Source organism: Thamnophis sirtalis, unplaced genomic scaffold (assembly GCF_051295495.1).
Source record: "Thamnophis sirtalis isolate CommonGarterSnake01/CBP01778 unplaced genomic scaffold, rThaSir2_p1.2 scaffold_14, whole genome shotgun sequence".
Lineage (NCBI taxonomy): Eukaryota > Metazoa > Chordata > Lepidosauria > Squamata > Natricidae > Thamnophis > Thamnophis sirtalis.
In genome coordinates, this window is record NW_028261394.1 from 23,260,860 (window position 1) to 23,271,052 (window position 10,193).

Consider the following 10,193-nt stretch of genomic DNA (forward strand, 5'->3'; position numbering starts at 1 on the left):
AATTGTAAATGGGTTAACTATCTTCACTATTGGGAATGGACCTAGAAATTTTGGACCAAATTCCTTGCTAGGCATTCCTAATCTTAAGTATTTGGTAGACACAAAAACTTTGTCCCCCACAAGGAAGGGGTCCTGGAGCGAGCAGTGTTTATCAGCTTGCTTCTGGTAGGGTTCTGCTGCAACTGCTATAGACTTCTTCATATTCTCCCATCCTTTCTTTAGCATGTCCATCCATTCATTCAAAGACATGGAGGAGGGAGGGTCTTTAGGCAGCTTAGGCATGGGAACAAATTCCATGCCACTGGAACTCTGGAAAGGGTTCACCGACAAAACCGCGAAGCCCTTATCCGCGCCGACAAGCGCGGAGGGCAAATCCGCGCCGTCCGAAGCGCTAAGGAAAAAGGCGATCCTAGCGCGACGACATAACCACGGAGGGCAAATCCACGCCTTCAAAAGCACTCAGCACCCTAAACCTAACCCTAAACCTAAACCTAAACCAAACCCCTAAACCTAATCCTAACCCTTACCTTAATTTAAATTGGCTTTCTGCCGCTGCGCTGTTTTAAAGCGCCCTTCTGTTGCTGCGCTGTTGTCGCCGCGGTGATGACATCGCGGCTTTAGTGATGCGGTTTTGACACCGCTATTTTGACAAGCGTGGTTTTGTTGGGCCACGATCTGGAAAGGAATAAATCCAGTGCTGCTGTGAACCACATCGTTGTACACCACTTTGCCGAAGGGTAGCAAGTCTGACCAGTTGTCTTGCTGATAATCCACAAAACACCGAATGTATTTTTCCACTACTGCATTGGCTCTCTCTACTGCACAGTTCATGCTGGGATGAACCTCTGAACCTCAGGCGATAAATGTGTTTCACAAACATTTTTGCTAATTTCTTTGCGGAGGGCAACTCTGATCAAGCGATGAAGTGAGCCTGCTTAGAAACCAAGTCCATAACTGTCCAGATTACTCTGTTTCCACTGCTGTCTGGGAGTTGCACGATGAAGTCCATTGCGACCTCTTCCCATGGTCTGTTAGGGCTGGCCACTCGTAGCAGTCCAGACTGGTCTGTTGGGAGCGCCAATTTCATAGCTGTCATCAACTTATCCTGGCTTCCATTACTGTCATGCTGCGGTTTTCTTGTCAAGACATCCACCAACAAGTTTTTAGGTTCTTGTTGGACAGCTGGGGTTTTTGTCTCTGCTGCAGGTTCTGGGCTTTTGGATTCAATCATCCCTGGCTGGCCGTTTTCCTCCACCGGTGGTAGCGGTTCAACCACTATCATCAATTTTCTACCACCGTCTTCCCACTTTATCGTAGGCTTCCACTTGTCAAGCCATGCAAGCCCCAAGATTATTTTTTCCGGCATCTCTGGAGCCACAATGAATCTGAGAAGCTCGCAGTGGCGGCCCACTTGTAACTTCACCAGTTCAGTTACTAGCGTGGCTTGGGCCCCTCCAATTAGCGTTCCATCTACCTGCTTAACTCAAATGGGACAGGTTAGAGGTCTTGTGCTTATGCCTAGTTGCTTGACAATCGACGTGCTGATGAAGCATTGAGCGCAACTGGTGCCCACAACTTCTTCAACTTCCTCCTCCAACCCCGTCTTAGGCACTTGGAGGTTGACTTGGAGGGAGAAGGGACGGATGGGTGCATTCACCATTGGGTCATCTTCAGCATTTTCCTCCTCTGAGGACTCCCCCTTGGTAGGACTCTTCGTCACCTTAAGTTGGGGATCCTCTTCTAGAGGTTGTTGGTCCAAATGACTCTTTTGTAGTGGCACCTGGGGCCTTCTCTTTTCCGCCGTGGCAGTTGGTGCACACATTTGTGGCAATGGGGCTGGAGCCAAGCACTCTGACGCTTTGTGGCCAAGTTGACAGCAAAGGTGGTGTTTTATTGGCCCCCATGAGGAAAGGGACCTAGTTACATCTCTAAACTTAGGAACCGCCTCATCACAATTTTCCACCGTCCATTCTGTAGCTAACCCCTTGGTAATCCCTTCTTCCATTGTTGAGAACATTTCTCTGAAGGAAGGTTTGGGGCATTGTAGGGGAGACGAACCGGTGGGGAGGTCAATCCCTCGGTTGGCCACTGCCCAGTTGTCTGCCATGGTGCCATCTGCTGAGGAAGGGCAGGTACCAATTGGAATCTCTTCCATCTATGACCTGGGATTAAGACCCATCCCGAGGATGCCTGATTCACAGGTTGCAGTTCACCCAATGATGGCTGGTTAGGGGGTTTTATGTGCCAAGGGCCCCTCCGCTGGCTTGGAGGATTTCTGGCCCAAGGGCCCCTCTGCTGGCTTGGCGGACTTTCCCATGTTGATAGTCTTGGAGGTGCCCACTGGCATCTTAACCATCCATACTCTGGGAAGAAAATCCAGTTTAGTGGTACTTCATCCACTAGCTGCAGCCCAATTTCTGGTGGCTGGCAAGTGAATGATGCTGGCCAAATCCCTTCTTCCTGGCTGGGTTGAAAATGCCATCTTGATAGGGATTCTGTCTTCATCTCAGTTGCAGGGCATTGGTTCATTTCAATTACCCCCGTTTGGAAGGAATCAAAATCTCCAGGGGTTTTTCCAAGCCTTGGCTGGGGGGAAGGAGGGGTAGTATGTTTAGTTGTCCGGAAAGGTCTGGGAAGGTCATCGGAGCTGGCTGCTTGAGGGTGGCTGGGATCTCCATTCATCAGATCAGCTGGCCATCCTTTCTCTGCATTGAGAATAAGCTCCTTCCTGCCTCTTCTTTCCATCCCCCACAGGCTAGGTTTCTTGCCAGCGGCAATAAATTTTAAAACAGAAAACTCCTTCGTCTTTGAAGATTTGAAGAATTGCATCTCATCTCAGCTTCTTATCTCAAAAGGCTGGCTCCTAATTGTTCACTGATATTTTACGCTGACCGGGTGGCTCGCGTTGGGAAAACAGCAACCCTCACCTGCGGTGAGGGAGGGGCTGCTGGTGATTTATTTTGAAAAGAGTATTGGGGTAATGTCAGCATTCCAAGTATCATGTAGAATTAAATCAGAATCAAAGGCAAAACAATCCTTAAAGTTCCAATTTAATAAAGCAGACATCTTAACACATCTGTGTTAATCCCAATACTGGAAATGACATCAGAATTCCACCCAGTTAAAAGTTCATGATCTTGTCCCCACACCCACAATCCATCACATAGTCCAATCTTCTTCTTCCACACTGGCACCCACACCCAGCTGCTTCTGATCAGGTGTGAAAATACGGAGACAAAATATGACCTTGAGCTTCTAGAAAAGAATGATAACAATACATTCCACAATCTCACTCCTGTCTATTCCCCCCTCCCATCAACTATACTAATGAAACAGCATATTGAAATAAGAGAAAGTGGCAGGCCAAAATTCTAAAAGGAATATAATTGCAGTCCTGACACCGCAGACCTTTAAAGCTTGCCGGAGCGACAAGGGGCAGGAGTGGAGGCAGCCACGTTGTTATTTCAGCGGTAGGAGGCTCTGCTGCTGATATGAAGCTCCTCGTGGCGTTTGGAGGCTCCTGGAGGCAGAGGTGGCAATTAGCGGCGCGGGCAGCAAGGCAGGGGCCTGGGATTTCCCCACTAAGGAGATAGGAGTCTCCTGACGATTTCAGCTGTTTCTGGTGAAATTCTAAACCGCAGAAGCCCGGAAACTTTCACAGGCAAGCCTGCAATTAGGCGCAATAAATACTCTCCAGCCCCAGGGGCTATTGAGAGATTTTAAAGGAGCCCAGACCAGAGAGACAATTTAGAAGGACCAATTTGCTTAGTAATTTTGATAAATCCAATTACATTTTCCAATTTTTAAGAAATAGTTGAGGAGAAGCAATTAGCACAGCCAGTTCCAATCGAACTGAATCTAAAAAACGCGGGAGCATGCTCCTCAGAGGCGATAACATCACTTTGGTAGACTCAGTTCTATTGGTTACTGACTGAATTAACCCATGCATGACCGCTGTCTCCACCAATTTAGGAGAATAGTCCATCTTCCCAGCACCTGCAGCGGTAATGGTTTCCAGACTCACGATTCCACCCTTCCCTATTCATAGTGATATGATCTGAAAGGAGCTAAGTGGTTCTTAACATGCCAAGCCCCTGGAGGAAAAGGAGATCTGGAAAAATATTAAACACAGTTTAGCATCACTATCTAGGTATTCCCACGTATTGATGTTAGGTTGATTGATCTGTAGTTTCCTGGGTTAGGGCAAGGGTTATATCTTATTTTTCCTTTTATGAAGATGGGAATCACATCTACTCTTTTCCAGTTCTCTGGTAGTTCCCCGGTGCTCCAGGATTTTTGAAATATGTGATGCAGTGGTTCTGAGATGACATCTGCCAGTTCCTTTAGAACTCTGGGATGCAAGCCACCAGATCCCATGCTGCTGTTGGCTTGCGGGGGCTCTTTGCCCTCTGCCATGCTGCTCTCGGATACCCTGCTGGGCTGCTCCTGCCTGGTGCAGGGCGAGTCAGGCCAAATCTACGACTTCTGGAGAATACGACTAGCCTGTACCACCTGACTGACTGTGCAAGGGTGGATATTCTTTACTGCAGTTAGAAATTTACCTCCCACCAAATTTTCCTCCCACCATTGCCTTTATTATTCATGCCATCACAACCTATTCAAAGTGTCTAAAATGAATACATTATCTCCGCCCCTGGTTACATCTTCCACTACTCTAATTCTATCTCCCCCTGTCCTTTTTTACGAATTTCTTTTTATGGTCCTAGTTCCTAAGGGTTGTCTCCAGAATAACTAGCATATCAGTACATTCTGGTTAAGGCTGGTTTCTAGCATAGCGGAGGTGTTGCTACATGCAATTCTCAAACTTCAGCCTAGCTCATGAGATTAGAAATATATACAATGTATTTTCTTCACAGGCCAGCATGTCTTCTTACAATTTGGTAAAAACAATACTCTGTTTCCCACAGCTTCTTCTCAAAGGTTTTCTTTACATCATATTATATCAGCACAGCTTCAAAGGAAAACAAATTCTAAATCCTTCCCACAGTTTCAATATAATTAAACTAGGAAATAACCCCATACCCAAGAGTCACAGTGACACTGACCAATTGGATTAATTGCCGGGCTCTTCAGGTGTTCCTTCCCCAACCTTATTGTTGCCCATAGAGATAACCTTGGTGACCTCATGAACATGGCTGTCTGTAGTGTCTAATAACTCATTCCAATCTCCTCCCACCCGCCTTCCCTTTCTGTGTGGCAACTGAGGAGCAGAAAAATGGCTGCTGCCAGGTTCGGTTTGAAGTTGACAGTCAGCTCTCCCCCCTAGTGAGTAAGAAGTACCAAATGCACAGAGTTTTTTTTTCCCCTCTAGCCACCCCTGCCATCACCCAGTTGTCCTTTTGCCCTCTGGGGATTTTTCTCATGGAGTTTTCTAATTAGCCTATCTGCAAAAATGTAAATTTTGACTCTTCACCCAAGTGGCTTTTTAAAAAAAATGTTTTATTGGATTTTTAAACATAAAACAACAGCAATACATGAACAGTGTGGCCACTGGGTATAACTCATTAATACAAATAGCAGTCAATTGTTAACATTAATCAAACTTTTATAATCTAATATTAACATACTAGATGGTTTTAGTTATTCAATGTTTCCATGTTCCATTCTAATATTAATAATCTTCTTAAACATGCACACTAATACCATCTTTCAATCTCTCAACTTTCTAGTTATTAGTAAAGGTAAAGATTCCCCCACATATATGTGCTAGTTGTTCCTGACTCTAGGGGGAGGTGCTCATCTCTGTTTCAAAGCCGAAGACCCAGCGCCCTCCAAAGACGTCTCCATGGTCATGTGGCTGGCATGACTCAATGCTGAAGGAATGCTGTTACCTTCCCACCAAAGATGGCTCCTATTTTTCTACTTGCATTTTTACATGCTGCCAGATTGGTAGAAGCTGGAACAAGTAATGGGAGCTAAATCCCTTTGAGCAGCACTAGGGATTCGAACCACCGAACTGCCGACCTTTCTGATTGACAAGCTCAGTGTCTTAGCCACTGAGCCACTGCATCCCTATCTAGTAATTTATATAGATATTATAACTGCTTAAATTCCCTCTAATTCTTACTTCTACCTCTATTCTGACTTCTAATCAAGTCAATCTTTCTAATCCTAATAATACGCATATTTAATTAAGGCATCGCCCCTTTAAAGATGCATATTCTTATTTCTACGTCTATTTCTAGTTTTTAATCAGGCCATCTTTTTTCTAAAAAAGAAAGAAATAATTATTTTCTATCATCTCTTGCCCAGTTCTATTCATTTTTTGACGTTCCTCCCATACTCCTCTCTTGGATCCTTGTCTCTAGCAACATTATTCCATTTAAGTATTTCTCCCATCTCTATCCTTCTAGGCTGCCAGATCTCCAAAATATTCACCCCTACCCCTTTCTCTCTTTCAAAAACCTCTTCCAGATTATCCCATTGTGGTCCAATTTTTATATCTTTCAAAGAAATGTTCTTGTCCTCTTGGTTATTTGGTGGTTTGTCTCTTCTAACTTTTCCTCCATTCTTTCTGATGTCTCGTCTCTTTCCTGGACTATGATCATTGTCACTATATCATTGTTTCCAGAGTGAGGTGTGGGAGGAGTAACAGTTGGGTATTAACCCAGCCCTTTTACCCTGGAGTCTGAGGATAATCTTTTGAAGCCACGCCTCTGATCCTCCTCTTGCTCCCCCAGATTAACCTCAGACTCCAGCCCAGAAGGAGTGTTTTCTGATTCTCCCTCACTTTGGAAATCTAGAGGTTTTTCTAGTGTAGGTTTTTCTCTAGCATTTTTCATCTCACCAAGAAGATCCAGCGCTGCATCTCTCCTCCAACGTGCTCAGCGCTGCTAGCGACGGTCGCACAAGAGGGAAGGAAGCCTCCGCACTGATCAGAGTGCATGGAGAGGCCTTCGCACTTCAGCCGCCCGATTAGGACTCCGGAGGACCGGGGATCCACAGAGAATCGCCCCAGCGCTCTCCAGCTTCAGAGAGGCTCGGGTCGCAGGCCGGCGGCTGCCATTTTGAATTGGAGCACATGGCTGAGCACGTGACCGGCAATCATCTACTGTAGCCGGGAGCGCTCAAGAAGCACCAAGGAGTCCGGAAGAGCCCTAGAGCAGCCCCCCACTATGCCGGTGGATCCGCAGAGGGGCCTGAATTCGGTGCAGGCTGGCACTCGAGCCGCGGATCGGCGGCTGGAAGAAGAAGCCTGAGGAGGCTCGTGTCAGCAGCTGAGCCGGCAGAGAGAGGAGAGATGAGCGGGGAAAAGAGTAAGTGCAAGGCGGACGCGGCGAGGAGCGGGGGTGCTGGGCAGAGATCCCTAGGGGACCCAGATCCAGCTGAAGGGACCTCCAGGGGAGCTTCCCAGGCCACCAGAGGGAGGTCCCCCACCAGGAAGGACACCCCCAGGGCATCCACTAAGGAGAGTCACCCTAAAGGAGGCAGAGCTACCAGGGCCTCATCTAGGAGATTTAGGGCGACCATCAGCCCATCGCCTTCTAGGTCACGCTCCCCCCGCAGGCTCCCTGCACTGGCAGAGGCCCAGGCGTCCTCTTCTGGCTCCCTCAGGAGCTCAGGCAGAAGGCATAGCTCCATTTCGCCGCCCCCCCTTTCGCCTGCTCATTCCTCTGAAATGAGGGGGGATCCATTTGGTCGCAGGGTTTCCAGCCCAGCTAGGCCCAGGCTGGCACCAAGTTCACCAGAGGCAAGGGATCACCTGCAACCTCCAGAGCTCTGCCCTGCCCTCCCAGAGTTGGTTCCACCACAAAACCGCGTTCGACTAAAGTGCGCTTGACAAAACCGCGTACCTAACGTCATCACAGTGCGACGAAAAAAGCACGCTGTGAGCACTAAACCTAAAATTAACCCCTAAACCTAAACCTAACCCCCCGAAACCTAACCCTAAACCTAACCCTTAACCTAACCCTAAACCTAACCCTAAACCTAACGCTAAACCTAACGCTAACCCTTAACCTAACCTAGGAGCCGAGGTGGCGCAGTGGTTAAATGCAGCACTGCAGGCTATTTCAGCTGACTGCAGTTCAGCAGTTTGGCTGTTCAAATCCCACCAGGCTCAAGGTTGACTCAGCCTTCCATCCTTCCGAGGTGGGTAAAATGAGGACCCAGAATTGTTGTTGGGGGCAATATGCTGACTCTGTAAACCGCTTAGAGAGGGCTGAAAGCCCTATGAAGTGGTATATAAGCCTAACTATTGCTATTGCTAACCCTAAACCTAACCCTAACCCTTAACCTAACCCTAAACCTTAACCTAAGCCTAAACCTAAACCTAAACCTAACCCTTACCTTAACGTGAATCAGCTTGCTTTCAAAGCGCTTTTTAAAGGGCCCTTTTTTCTCCGCGGTCGCTGTTGTCGCGCTGCTGATGACGTCAGCGACGTGCTTTAATCAGGTGCGCTTTAGTGGACCGCAGTTTTGTCGTGCCATGCCCAGAGTTACCTGAGAGTTTCCAGGAGGTTTTAGCCAGGGCCTTAGCTCAAGTGATGGCCGCTGGGATGCAGCACCAACCCCAGGCCTCACAACAGGGATCATCCCGGGACCAGCCCAGAGATCATCAGACTCTTCCCAGAGCCTCTGTGGCCAGAGAGCACAGGTCCCCTTCTCCCTCCACTGCCAGCGAAGCCTCAGATTTAGAAGAAGGGGAGCTGAAAGACGTGGGGTTCTCTGAGGATGAGGATGCTCAGTCTACAGAGGCCCCCAACATCACGGGCCTGTTTCCCCCTCCTTATTTAGTTCCCTACTCCGTAAGGCCAGGGACACAGCGGACCTGGATCCCCCTCCAGAACCCAGGCCGACCACTGCCACACCTAGCACGAGTAAGGGGAGGAAAAATGGCCCCTTTCATAGACCCCCGGTAAAAAAGGAGGAGATTCCAACTTCAGAGATGTTCATGGAGGTCCTAAAATCCCAGTGGGTTAAACCAGGGTCTTTCCCCAATCCGGGGGGCAATGAGCGGAGGTTCTATAACCTCAACCCCACCTTTGACCAGGCACTCCAGCTCCCAGAGGTGGACAACCCAATTGCCACTCTAGTCTCAGCCTCATCCGTGGTGATGGGAGACATTGCAAACTGTCTTAAGCCAGAGGATAAGAAGGCGGAAACCGTGATACGTAAAACATTTCAGGCAATAACCTGGGCCATTAGGGCGGCCGCTTCTGCTTCCTTTTTTAACAGATCCACAGTGTTGTGGCTGGAAGAGCTGAGGGACAGAACACCGGCCATAGAGGTGCGACTGCTGCAAGCCATTTTGAAGGTGTTGGCAGCCACACAATTCTCTGCGGACGCCACCCTGGATGCAGATAAGTATGCGTCCCGAGCTTTATCTTCCTCTGTAGCATCCAGGCGCTTACTGTGGTTGTGCCACTGGCAGGCGGAGTCCTGAGACAAATGGCACCTTGCAGGAGCAGACTATGTTGGGGACAAGCTGTTCGGTGCCTCGCTGGACCCGCTTCTGGTGGAGGACAAAAACAAGAAGGTCCTCCCAGCCACGACCAGACGGTCGGATAACCGACACGCCCCTACCCCAGCAGAACGTCCTTCCACCAGCCTGATTCGGAGGCTCAGTCTCACAGGTACCAACCCCCCAGGTTCCACAGACAGGGGGACAGGCAGTTTTTTAGGGACAGATTCAAGGGCCAGAAGCAGGGCAAGCGGCCCTTTCGAGGAGGAGGCGGTCGCCCATCCCGCAGGTTCAAGTGATCCAGCCACGGATCACCCCATTGGCAGTCGCCTCACCCTTTTTGCGGATGCCTGGGAACGCATCACCTCTGACGAGTGGGTCCTCCAGATGGTTAAGCTCGGGTTACACCTGGAGTTCCGCTCGCAACTCCCTAACAGGTCCCGCACCTTCACCTCCTCTGCTGATCCGGCCAAACGAGCCCTTAAAGGCTAAGGCCATCAAACACCTTCTGGATATTAAGGCCATTGAAGTAGTCCCAGAGGGGGAGAGAGGTTCTGGATTCTATTCCCACCTGTTTCTGGTCCCCAAGAGCTCAGAAGGGTGGAGAGTTATCCTGGATCTTAAACAACTCAATTCCAGGGTAGTCTACCGTAGATTCAATATGACTTTCTTGAAGTCCATCTTGGAAGGCATCCGACAGGACAACTTCATGGCTTCCATCGACCTTACGGAGGCCTACCTCCACATCAGCATCGCCCTGGAACATCGC